The following is a 13283-nucleotide window of genomic DNA, read 5'->3' as shown; positions in this document are numbered from 1 at the left end:
GTTGTTCTAAACCCACTTGGCTTTGCGTTCCACAGAAGGGATAGTCATAGCTGAATGTGTAAAAACATATTCAAAATACCAGCGTAAAGATCAACATGTAGCAAGTTCCTTTGATCAAAAGGTAAGCCAGAGAAACATCAATCACGCACTCTGTTCATTACCATTAAGCCCATCACTAGAGTAGAGCCAAAACTGACGTCTTTTCTCCGCAGTAAGATGTTTAGATGTCCAAGCACAAAGTGCTGTGCCAGCAACCTTATGGTTTTGTCAGGATTATTATTATTACTTTCCGTGCCTTATAATGCAGTCTATAGACCAAACTGTAAATTGTAGAAACTTATAATAAATATAATAAAAATTGCACACATTTTACTGTTAGTTGCACTTTAGAGAAAAAGGGAAAGGAAATAATTTTGCTTTAAAGTTGCTTTATTTTTCATGAAACATTTTTGGAAAAAAAAGCCTTTCAATGACAAATTATGAAATGGTAAGGGTGTCTATAAATAAGCAAACATGCTTAGATGTATTTATTAATTATTTTTTAAACATTATACAGAAGGAACTGTCAATAAAACACATTTCTTTACTGGATAAAACAAACAAAGTAAAAAAAAAAAAGTTTTTTAAACAAGTATTGAGACGTGATTTTAAAGAATTAGAGAACTAATTTTAGAGACCTAAATTATTTATTTTATTTCCTGTTTTCTAGCATCAATCATAAAAATTAACGAATCTAGAGTACATTGTAAAAATATGTAATTTTGAAAAGTAAAAATGCTCCATTAAACTATACGTTATCCTACCATAGCAAGACAATACATGTTATTTTACTGTAAATATTGTGAAAAAGCTACAATAAAAACCTGTTAACTGGTAAGTTAAATGACCATATAGGCTATATGGTACACTGTAAAAAATTTAACGTAAAATTAACAGTAACTTACTGGTAACAAATATCCAGCAAGCTTCAGTATTTTATTCCACGGTAAAATTACTGTAAATCTGACAACAGTACTTCACAGCATACCGTATAATAACTTACAGTATACTGTAAAATTAATTAGTTCTTGTTTTTGCACTGTATTTTAAAATACAATAGTTAACAGTATACTGTATAATAACTTACAGCATTTGTATACTGTAAAATGAATTACAGTGCTTGTTTTTGCACTGTATTTTAAAATACTGTAAAGTTACTATGCAGTATAATTGATTATGGTATTTTTATATATATACACACAACATATTACCAACTGCAATCTGTTTCACGCTTAAAAAAAAGAATAAAAGCTAAAGGCGCGTATGCAAAAAAATATTTCACACAGTTATATTACTGATTATTAGATGTTACGTCAATTACAACACACAGAAGTCAGTTTAAAATTCTTTATTAAAATTTAAATTCATTAAAACACTCCAGACTTGGCAGGGCCAAGCAAAGAGCGAAACTCATCCTCAGCACGCTGCAATCTCGAACAACTGTACATGCTGAAAGAAATAAAAAACATATTCAACACTGCATAGACGTACACACAGAGAGATTACTTATGAATTTTAGTGCATTATTCAATAACTTAAATGACTTACCTTTGTTTTTAATGAAGGAGCAAAACTCATCCTCAGCACGCTGAAATCTCGAACAACTGTACACAATGAAAGAAATGAAAAACATATTCAACACTGCATATACATACACACAGAGATTACTTTTATGAATTTTAGTGCATTCAACACTAACTGAAATGACTTACCTCTGTTTATAATGTAGGAGCAAAACTTCATCCTCAGCACGCTGAAATCTCAAACAACTGTACACACTGAAAGAAATGAAAAACATATTCAACACTGCATAGACATACACAGAGAGATTACTTTCACAATGAATCTTCTTTCTGAATGACCCTGATTGATACAATTAAGGTAAAAATGCTCCTGATTAAATGTAATGCTGGTATTTCCCATTAAAAGCAAATTAAATATTGAAATTAGACTTTTGTTTGTTGATACCTTAATTACACTGACTAATCTTTTCTCTTTACTGAATAAGTACTTAAAAGTCTTACCTAACTCTAATAATTCTGCCAGTCATAATTGGTGAATTCCTTGATGAAGTTGGCAACATGTGGATTCAGGGCCCTGCTTTTACGTTGCACCATCCTGCCACTGTTATGTCTCTGCTGAAATTTGGCTCTGCATTTTGTGGGGTGGTGGGGGGTGGTGGGGGTGGGGGGGGGGGGATCTATGCGGGGAATTTATGTCGGTTGATAGGTTAAAAAAAGTATAGGAAAGTATCAATGGTACATTTCTGAGATAGGTGGCGGTAATGCACATATTTGTTTGCAATCCGCCATAAAAAAAAGGCGCGCCCTCAGATCACTTGGATGTGGTTGTGTACAAGAGGTAAAAACTATATAAATACTGTTCGTTTTCTCACACAAACCGCTCGTTTCGTGTCTTAGGCCATCAATGTGTACTTACGATGGGGAATTGTTTAATTTGGACTTCTCTGTGCATGCTCTTTGAGATAGTGACCATAGACCTGCATTATATGACTGACAGACCAGAACGGTTTGACCTAAAAATATAAAAATTGAAACTACTGCGGAAACAAAGACACCTACATCTTGGATGCCCTTGAGGTAAGCTAAAACATACCAAAATTTAATTTCAAAGTGAACTATCCCTTTAAGTAACATTTAAACTCTGAAAATCAAGTTATTTACAACATATACAAAATATATATGCAAAATGTTTTACCTCTGTTGTTAAATGCATGTAGAAGTTTTCTCCTATCAATCAATGAAATCATTTGTTTTAAATCATCTTCTGCAAGAAATCTGAAGTCATCTGAGGCCCTTATACCAATGTTAGAGAGATGTTCAAGAAGACATGTCAGCCTCTCCTCACTCAAGTGGGCAAGAGTGCCCTTTATGATTGACTCCATGTCGTCTTGCCACCTAAACAGATAGAATGATGAAGCACAACAAGTTCGAGATCCAAATGTCTATAAACAGACACTGGGTGATAGTCTGCAAGCTCGTCGACACAAACACACACATAACGAGTCTCACTGTCATGCTGTACACAGTGCACACCAAGATCCAACACTGGCACTGACTGATGTCTCTCTGAAACAAAATACACCTTTTCCTGAAAGACTATTATCAGAACAATCTTCCCGGCACATATCCACCATCACTAACATCAAGTACAACAACAGCCTTATATGTTGTACCTTTGTATGTGACCATGTCTGTCTCCATGAAACTACCAGTCAAATTACTGAGTCGTACAGCTTCGTGAATGGCGAAATTATACATGTGGGCAGTCAATTCATTAGCCTAACCTACTTGAAGTACAGGAGGAAAGATATTGCCAGCATGAAGATACACCTGAAGCAACTGGTGCCTTTCTGCCAGAGTACTGGAGAGATTTTTGAAGTTGTGAAGCTTCCGTGCACACTGTTTAAAATATGTGTGCTTACTCTCAAACCGCATTGTCCAAAGACGAATGAGAGGACCACATTTAAGGATTAGGTCTGGATAGTGGAGAAGGACGTGGTGTTTTGGTTTGATAGGGGTATCTGGGAAAATATCCACTCGCCTCTGAACATACTCCCTGATGAGAACCTTGAGATAGGCTACCTGATTGGTGTGAATCTTGGGTGCACAAACAAGCTCTACAATTTCCCTGAGCCTTAAACACAACTGCCACACTTGGTCATCAAGGGCATTTTTGATCCGATCACCAATAAAAAGAGGGAGAAGGTGCAAAAAACACAAATTCTGGGCTGCACTCCCCCCCAACTTCTTTCCATCTTGCACAACTTCACATGGCCGGTTGTTTGCATCACTGCCAACAAGCTTTATCTGAGATATACTCCTGTTTAACTGAGTGTATGTGAAATGCTTTACCGATACAAAGTGCTTGATGTACAAAGCAAGATTTGTCGACACAATCCCCTCGAAAAGATCATGCCCTAAACATGGTGGAAGGCCTGGCTGGCATACATGAAAGTGTCTCAAACGATTGAAAACAGAATCAAATTTCACACCATCTATAAGGCTGTGACCCAGTGACAACTCTCTCACACTGTTCTTATAGGCCTCTTGAGTCCTCAGAGGACCAATTTTTGTAGGCTCCCTTTCAAAGTCGTCTCTATTTATTATACGGTACCGGCAGAAGTGCTTGCTTTTGCTGAAATTTTCAGTAAATCCTCCCAAAGAATGGGATCCCAAGTTGTCACCTACAATTGCTATGAGAGCTCCTTGCAGTTTCTCACCATCATCCAAAATAATTCCAGATTCCTCAATATCCCTCAAATCATTAACAAGGCAAGAGAATACCAAGTCTTGGCCAAAAAACTTTAAATCCTGTTTCCTGCAAAGCATCACTAACTGCATGGGATCAATAGAGGACCTATTATATGGCAGAATTTCACCCAAGGTAAGGTATACAGCCAGAAGTTTATGGATTTTTTTGCCAGATCCAAGGGGATTTGCAACCTCTAATGCATCCTGGTACAAAATTATGGAGAAAGAAGATGGACACTGCTGAAGAAGTGTGTTTTTTCTCCAATTCTTTCCATCCTGGACATCTTCCAGTATATCTGAATCTACAGCTTGCTGCATTTTAGTGGTGTTGTACTGTTGTCTAACTGAATGGTGACTTAAAAAGGCTTTAAGTGTATCTTTGACAGGCGGGACTTTTTAGGGTTGTTATAACGTTAGCAGTTCCGCATCACAATCCGTACTGAAAACTCGCTTCCGGGCACATAAAAACGTCAGAGCGACCCTTAACGGATTAGACCAATGAACTTTTGATGTGTCATTTACTGGGGGAGGGTCTTATCTTCGTTTCTTAGCCTGGATTGGTTTATTTTTGGCCTATGAAATGCTCGTAAATGGCGATTTGCTTGAGGCAGCGCTGGGTGGGGAACTATGTTACGTGTCACAAGATTCCGTACAGTCATTGTTGGGAGCGTAACATGAAACCGTACAACGGGGCATCATGATTTCGATGACGTTAAGGTATCGTTTCTATATAAATTTATGTGAATTACCTTAACTTTTGCTGTTTGTTACTTCATATGCTATGTATATTATCTGTTGTCAGGCCGAAATAACTGATTTGGATGTGTATTTAGTTTCAGTATAAACTAAATACACATCCAAACGGGGTTTTCAACGGTGTGTAGATAATGTTTTATTTGATAAACTTAGCTTCTGCTGTTTATTATTTGATAGGCTGTGTGTATTATGAAAGCTTGTATCCTCCACCAAAAGTCCTTCATTTAGATCATCATTTAGTTTCAGTATACTTTTTTTTTTTTAAATCACTGAGGTAAACCCGTCAATAACGGTCACTGTATCAAACATGGCTTTAGGTTTTAGGAAACTGTGTGCTACAAGAAATTGCACTTTTGATTTTGATAAATGTTTTAGGAACATGAACATATTTATTAAAACAAATAAACAAAGAATGCAGTACATATATAAAATAGAACATGTAATTGATATATACTGTATACAAAACTATATACAAAACTATTTATAAACATATTTACAGATCGCGACTCATGGCACACTCCCTGCACAGCCATGCCTCCTCTGGTACCACATGAGTGACACACTCAGTGTGGTACCAGAAAATTGCACCCACTCCACTGTCTCTGTTGCAGATTCTGGGGGGCTTGGCTGCTTGCAAGCGGCACAGATGTCATTTTGGAGCCGCTCCTGCTCCCTCTCTCTCCGTAGTCTTTCTCTCTCTTGTTCCCCTTTCCTTCTGCTTCTCTCTCTCTCTCTCTCTCTGCTCCTTCACCCTCTCTCTCTCCCTCTCTCTCTGCGCCTTCTCCCTCTCTCTCTGCTTCCTCTTCTTCTCTTCCTCCATCAATGCTCTCCTTTCATTGACTTCCTCCATCCTCCTTACCATCCTCCTGGTAATGCAGCGTGCTCCGGCAGGAACCTGCTGCCGCCGCCTCCTCCGGGCCAACTGGTCAAAGCGTTGCGGGACCAGGATGTGGGCGAGCCCCGCCGGGATAATTCCAGCCGCGACCAAAGGATTTGGCGGCCGATGGCAGGTGGGGCACTCTACACAGCCAGCAACAACTGGCACTGATATGATGTAGGGAGGAGCCGTGGCGATGGTGGTGCCAGGAGGGGCTGGGTGGATCTGGGCCGTGGCGATGGTGGTGCCAGGAGGGGCTGGGTGGACTGCCACTGGAGGGATGATCATCATCTGTAATGTAAAATAGAGGAGATAAATATATTAGTATATCTGGGCCTATTTATATAATATAAAGATATATTATCTTTAATATTAAATGATTAAAATATTAAATATTTATATATTAAATATTAGTATTTACCTGCCAAATATTAAAAGATCTTTAATATCTTTATATTATATCTAATATAAAGATATTAGTAAATTCTTGTTTGCATTGTTTCTATTGTATTTATGCAGTGTCTATTGCAGGGGTTCCCAAACTTTTCCATGCCAAGGCCCCCCAAATACCACTAGGTTCTGGCCAAGGCCCCCCTTTTGCAGGATGTGTTATTGAACCCATCGACAATACTATGGCACGTGTAGAAATAAATAAATAAAACATCTACGTGAACATCAGATTATGTGATGGTGTTTGATACCAGAAAGATTATAGAGATGCACCGATTACAATTTTCAAGGCAGATTCCGATTTTTCATTAAGTTTGACCTGCCGAATCCGATACAGATTTTAGCCGATTCTGATCTCATTTTTTCTAACCACTTTACAGCACACACAAATATTATATATATATATATATATATATATATATATATATATATATATATATATATATATATATCAATCAAACTTTATTTATAAAGCACTTTACAACGACCAAAGTAGACCAAAGTGCTGTACACAAGAATAAACAAATATACAAAAACAACACAACTCATGCAGCATAAAATACAAAGTGAAATAAATTAAAACAAAACGTATAAAACAAACCATAAACTGCAAAACCATAAAAGCAAAATGTCAACTCCTGGTGTTAAAGGCCAAAGAAAATAGATGAGTTTTTAAAAGAGATTTAAAATGAGTGATTGAAGTGGCCTGTCGGATGAGGCAGGTCATTCCACAATTTTGGAATTTTTATATAAATAAAACACCACTTTTACCCAAACTGATTAATAAAAACAAGTTTAAATGGATACATTTTCTATAAATATTTTTGTCTTCATTTTCAAGACAAAAATCCTACTCCAGTTCTTGTTCAAACACACTATACATGCAAATTATGTGCATTTTAGGTACTTTTTGTGTGAAATCATATTTATTTTGTCCATCAAAAGTGTGCCTTCACTTTAATTGAGCGTGAGCAGCGCAGCAAAAATAGACTCGGCGCCGAAACCCTCCGCTTCACTACTGCTCATGCGACGCTCCTGCTTGACGCTCACGCGCTGCTCCTGCTCGTGGTGTGAATACACTCACTGAACATGCACGCCGAAAAAAATTCGCGCTGCTCACGCGCCGCTCGCGGTCTGAAACGGCCGTAATTCACAAGGTTTCCTACATGTGCGTTCTGTGTGCATGTGTGATGCTGATGTTGCGCGATGTTATTCATGCGGCGCCCGAGTGCATTTGAATCGGCATATGTCAGACTGAAAATCACGTGAAAATCGGCCAATTCTTGTCACTAGCCGATCAATCAGTTCATCTCTAAAAGATTAGCATTAAAAGTATAATGTTCAGATAGGCTATGCAACAAATTATTGTAATGTTATTTCATAACAATACTCATATTAGCAAATATTTAATATTTTATATAAATATAATTTTTTAAAACTTTTTTTCTGCTTTTTTTCCCAACTTGCTGCGGCCCCCCTGGCGCCCCCTGGCGGCCCCCCTTTGAAAACCCCTGGTCTATTGTTTTGTTGTTTTATTTGTACCTGATCACTGTCCTCCAGTGCATGCCTGTTCAGGGGGAACAAGCCTGTAAGCCAGAACCCCTTCATTATGTTCTCCATGGTGGCCGCCTTTGGGTAAGCAAATTTTAAGATGGATGAAAAATGCTTTTTCCCCAGGACAAGGTCTCCCCTAACCAGGCCCATATTTGTAGCCAGCTTGGTGAAGGCCTCTTTCAGTGGCCCGAAGAGGGACACATCGAGGGGCTGAAGGGCATGGGTGGTGTGGCTTGGCAGGCACACCACCTCCACACCATTGCCCCGACAGAGGTCCACCACGTCCTTGGACATATGGGTCTCGTGTTGGTCGCAAGTTAGCATAAGTGGACGCTCTGCCGGAGCATGCTTCAGGAAATGTTCGATCCACCTCACGAACAGGGGCCCATCCATGTAGCCCTTCTCACTGATGGCGTACAGGGCGTTGGGGGGGGCCATCTAGCGCATAACTGTTACTGGGCAGGCATTGGACATATATAATCATGGGGGGGATGCTCACACCTGCCGCGCTAGCACAGCAGTGGACGCTGATGTGCTCCGTTGTTACCACAGTTTGGCGATACACGTTTTTTTGTCCCCTCTGTGCATATACCTTCTGCTTCCTGCTTTTTTATTTATCCGCAAAGCCTGTTTCATCGCAATTGAACACCAGGTGAGGACGATCATGCCAGTTCTTCCCGGCAAACATGGGCTCCAATATGTTGAAGAGTGCCTCCACCCGAGGCACCGTCACACCGAAGACCTTCTGCCGGTCCAGGGGGTTGGGGGTCCTGGCCGACAGCTCCGGTTGGCGTTCCCGGAAACGGCACCACCACATACGGCTCAGCCCATGTTCAAAGTTCACCATTGTCTGGCGTCCCGAGGCCTTGACAATACCAGTGGCCATCAATGTCGCTACGGCCCTTCCAAATTATATAAGCAACTAAAGATGCCTCTTCCTTCGGGAGGAGGGCACGGCTGGGGTGGGGCTGGTAGGCGTAGCGGCCTCGCCGATGGTCCTGAAGAGTGTTGTGGGGGATGCCGTAGCGGGCCCCCACCGTTCTCAGGCTCCCCCCTGCCTCCAGCTCCTCCAGGGCCGCCTTCATGTCCTCTTCAGACCATTTTTTATAGGCTTTGTTTTGTTTTGGCATTTTCTAAAAACACAAAAGACTTTGAGTTTTCTGTTTTGTTTGATTTAAAAAAATAAAGAATAAATGGTTCATTCAATCACCTGTTCATTAGTTCTTTGAGATCACTGGCTTGAAGCAAAATGTTTACATTTGTCCTGGGTGGCTTACATTATACCTATGTATATAAACTTAATAAAATGGGTATAACACTGTTTATTCATGTATTCATTAGTTAGTTCTTTGAGATCACTGGGTTGAAGCAAAATGTTTACATTTGTCCTGGGGGACTTACATTAATCTAGGGGGCGGGGGGAGGCTAGTAAAAAGCGTTTAGCTGCTAGCAGCGCTGTTCATTCAAGTGTTCAAAAGCTGTTTCTAGCGCACGTCAAAGTGTGCGCCAAAGTGCATTTTCTACTGCTTAAGCTGCTAGCAGTAGCTAGCTACTTCGTTTATGGACACCCTGCCTCATCGTCTTATAGTAGTTAGATTTCATTATGACACAATTTACTTCACATTTGACTCTTTGGTTGACTTTAAAGACCTTATATCGCTGATCTGCAAAATATTGTTCATTACGAAAAATGGCGCGTTCAGTCAGCGCAGGTCGTTTCCAAGACCTCGTGAACATAGTTTTTAAACCGCCGTTGAAAATGGGGTTTTATTAACCTTATAACACACATTTTACGTTAAAAATGTTCAACAACAATAACCATTACATTTAACTTCAATACTATAGACCACATGACCAAAACTTCATTCATTTCAGACTCTCTTCCCTCCTTCGCCGGAGTCAACGCGAGATCTCCGCCCTCCACCATTTTAAAATGCCACTCGGGTGTCATTGTACTTACCGGTCAAATGTCGTCTTCAAAGGGCGTGGACTTCGACAATGCGTGAAGAAGATTAAAGAGGACAAAACACAGTTTCCAAAGGTATATATAACTTTATTTGACCTGGAAGTGATTCATTGTACATTTGATTCAAAGCGTCACTGTACGGATTCATGTTATGGAAGCGCCACTGTACGGATTGTGATGCGGAACTGCTATACTCTCACCTAAAGGATTATTAGGAACACCTGTTCAGTTTCTCATTAATGCAATTATCTAATCAACCAATCACATGGCAGTTGCTTCAATGCATTTAGGGGTGTAGTCCTGGTCAAGACAATCTCCTGAACTCCAAACTGAATGTCAGAATGGGAAAGAAAGGTGATTTAAGCAATTTCGAGCGTAGCATGGTTGTTGGTGCCAGACGGGCCGGTCTGAGTATTTCACAATCTGCTCAGTTACTGGAATTTTCACGCACAACCATTTCTAGGGTTTACAAAGAATGGTGTGAAAAGGGAAAAACATCCAGTATGCGGCAGTCCTGTGGGCGAAAATGCCTTGTTGATGCTAGAGGTCAGAGGAGAATGGGCCGACTGATTCAAGCTGATAGAAGAGCAACTTTGACTGAAATAACCACTCGTTACCGAGGTACCAGAGGTACAACCGAGGTATGCAGCAAATGGGCTACAACAGCAGAAGACCCCACCGGGTACCACTCATCTCCACTACAAATAGGAAAAAGAGGCTACAATTTGCACGAGCTCACCAAAATTGGACAGTTGAAGACTGGAAAAATGTTGCCTGGTCTGATGAGTCTCGATTTCTGCTGAGACATTCAGATGGTAGAGTCAGAATTTGGCGTAAACAGAATGAGAACATGGATCCATCATGCAGGGATTAAAGTTCTCCGTCGCTACGACGGATTTCCGTTAATTGCAGCAAGTCTATGACGGATTTCCGTCAATTGCAGGGTTCCAGTCTGTCCTTGATGTCTTAAATTCACTTTTCATAATTTTAAGGCCGTAAATAGGCTTTCATTTCTCAAATAGTGTAATAAATGTCTTAATTTTAGTTTGAATAGGAAAGACGAAGTGCATTCACCCTGCTGAGGGGGATGTGATCAAAGCCTGGAGTGGAGCAAAAGCACGTTCCTCTCTCCACTCTAAGCACTCTGTAATCACTCCGCTCACGGTCCACTCCGGGTTTTCAATTACAGCTCACGGAAAGTGCATGTCAGGCTACAGCTGAGCGCTGAGGTAGATATTTCAGTTACCATGGACACACTTATAATGCAGGTAGGGCGATATATCGATATATTTTTTAAATGCGATATGGAATTAGACCATATCGCATATATCGATATAGTTCAAATTTGCGCTGTGATCCTTGCTCCCCGCGCCCCCGCTCCTCCTATTCCACTCTGCGCGCGTGTTTAGAGCATGTTATGAGAGGCGAATCATGACTAACGTTACTTCAGAAAACCCAGCACAATAGGAACTACCAGGCAGTGACATAAGTGTACGCTGAAATAGTTTTTCACCTCAGAAAAACGGACTGTCTTGTCCTGTCAGCCGTTATTCTGTTCTCGTAGCGCACACGCAATTGCATGCGCAAATGCGGCGGCGCGCGCTGTATCGCCTCACTGATCAAGTACAAAAGAAACTACGAGCATGCAACGCCGTTACGTTGTAAATTACACGAAATAAAAGAAATGCAGGTATGATTTTCATTCTATTCACCAGGAGCAGTTTCCATGTTTCATTAACAGTTATTGTTAATATTGTGTATTCACCATGGTAACTGTCGTTTCCATATTAACCCCAAAATGCCACTATTTTTCTTTGTGTCATTTTTTATATTTTTAAATGACTAGTTTGGGACTGCTTTTTAATAGCTTTAGCATAGGCCTAATGTTTATTTATTAGTACTAGTCTTTACTATTAGTCATATTCTTACAATTTATGTTAAGTAAAGGGGAAAAGTACTTGTGTGTGTTAACAAATTTTGTGTACACGTGTTATAATTTGCCTATATATATATATATATATGTGTGTGTGTGTGTTAACAAATTTTGTGTACACGTGTTATAATTTGCCTATATATATATATAGGCAAATTATAACACGTGTACACAAAATTTGTTAACACACACACACATATATATATATATATATATATATATATATATATAGGCAAATTATAACACGTGTACACAAAATTTGTTAACACACACAAGTACTTTTCCCCTTTACTTAACGAAAGTTTAAACGTGTTATAATTTGCCTATATATATTCTAGACCCATTTTCTACTATGGTTATGTACGTTTCTTCATTCGGATCTATTTGCGATCCATTCCATTCTAAACAAACAACGCAGTTTATATGCTTCGTCCTTGTTTCATTATTCATTAAGATAATAATTAATAAATGCGCGCATAATTATCAGTGAACTTGATAAATGTTGCAGATATGTTTTGCTATGCATGCACAAACAAATGCCTTTCAACTTATGTGTGCAAAATTCAGAATAAAATGAATGTGCAGCAATTTGTACAAATAGAGAGTCTAGGTCTACTATACGTGTTGTAGCCATTAAATGAGCTGATTTAGTTTAATATTTGTTAAAATATTATAATGTTATTTTTTTAATTTATGTTGATTATGAAAAGTGAACCGCACGAGTAAGATAGGATGCGCAATATCGAGAGACATGGAGCGGGTCAGACATGATTTTGACCACATAATTAAGTTTGGTTTTGTAGAATGACTTTTTTGAAGTGAATTTCGTTTTGTATATTGTATCTTAATTTTAATAATTTTTTTTATCAATCAATTGCCTGTATTTAATAAATAAGCAGCAAAATATAGCAGACGATAGGCCTAATCATGGAGGCGCCCGCGCGGTCATTGCATTGCTCGTGAACAGGAGCGCATCTCATCCTAACAAAACTCAGCGTAGGCCTCACAGACATGAAATATATCTTAAGAAAGCTTGCAATGTCTTTTTAACAATTTAAAACGAAAAGAAATAGGCTACTCTCTGATTATTTAATCCATGATGTGCATTTCTCTCTAGGCGCGTTCACTAAGGAGATGGCGATCGTCAACTTCATCTTTACAGCTGTTGTTGCTGTTAATAAACTAAAAATAATAGGCCTATAAATTTTATTAAACAATAAATTAAATGAAATTGTAATTGTATTAAAAAAGCAACAAAAAAAATCCTGTTTAAGTTTTTTTTTTTTTTTTTTTTTTTTTTACCTATACGCATTAAATTCAGGTAGGCTACTGAGTCACTGCCCTCAGTGCCCAGAAAAGCGCTGAAACGGAGATGAAGGGGAACCCGTTTTTATTTATTTTTTGGCTTATTTTAACTGGCCCATCCAGTTTTCT

The sequence above is a fragment of the Squalius cephalus genome (genome assembly GCF_949319135.1).
Source record: "Squalius cephalus genome assembly, chromosome: 4".
Taxonomy (NCBI): Eukaryota; Metazoa; Chordata; class Actinopteri; order Cypriniformes; family Leuciscidae; genus Squalius; species Squalius cephalus.
Note: the sequence above shows the minus strand (reverse complement) of the source record.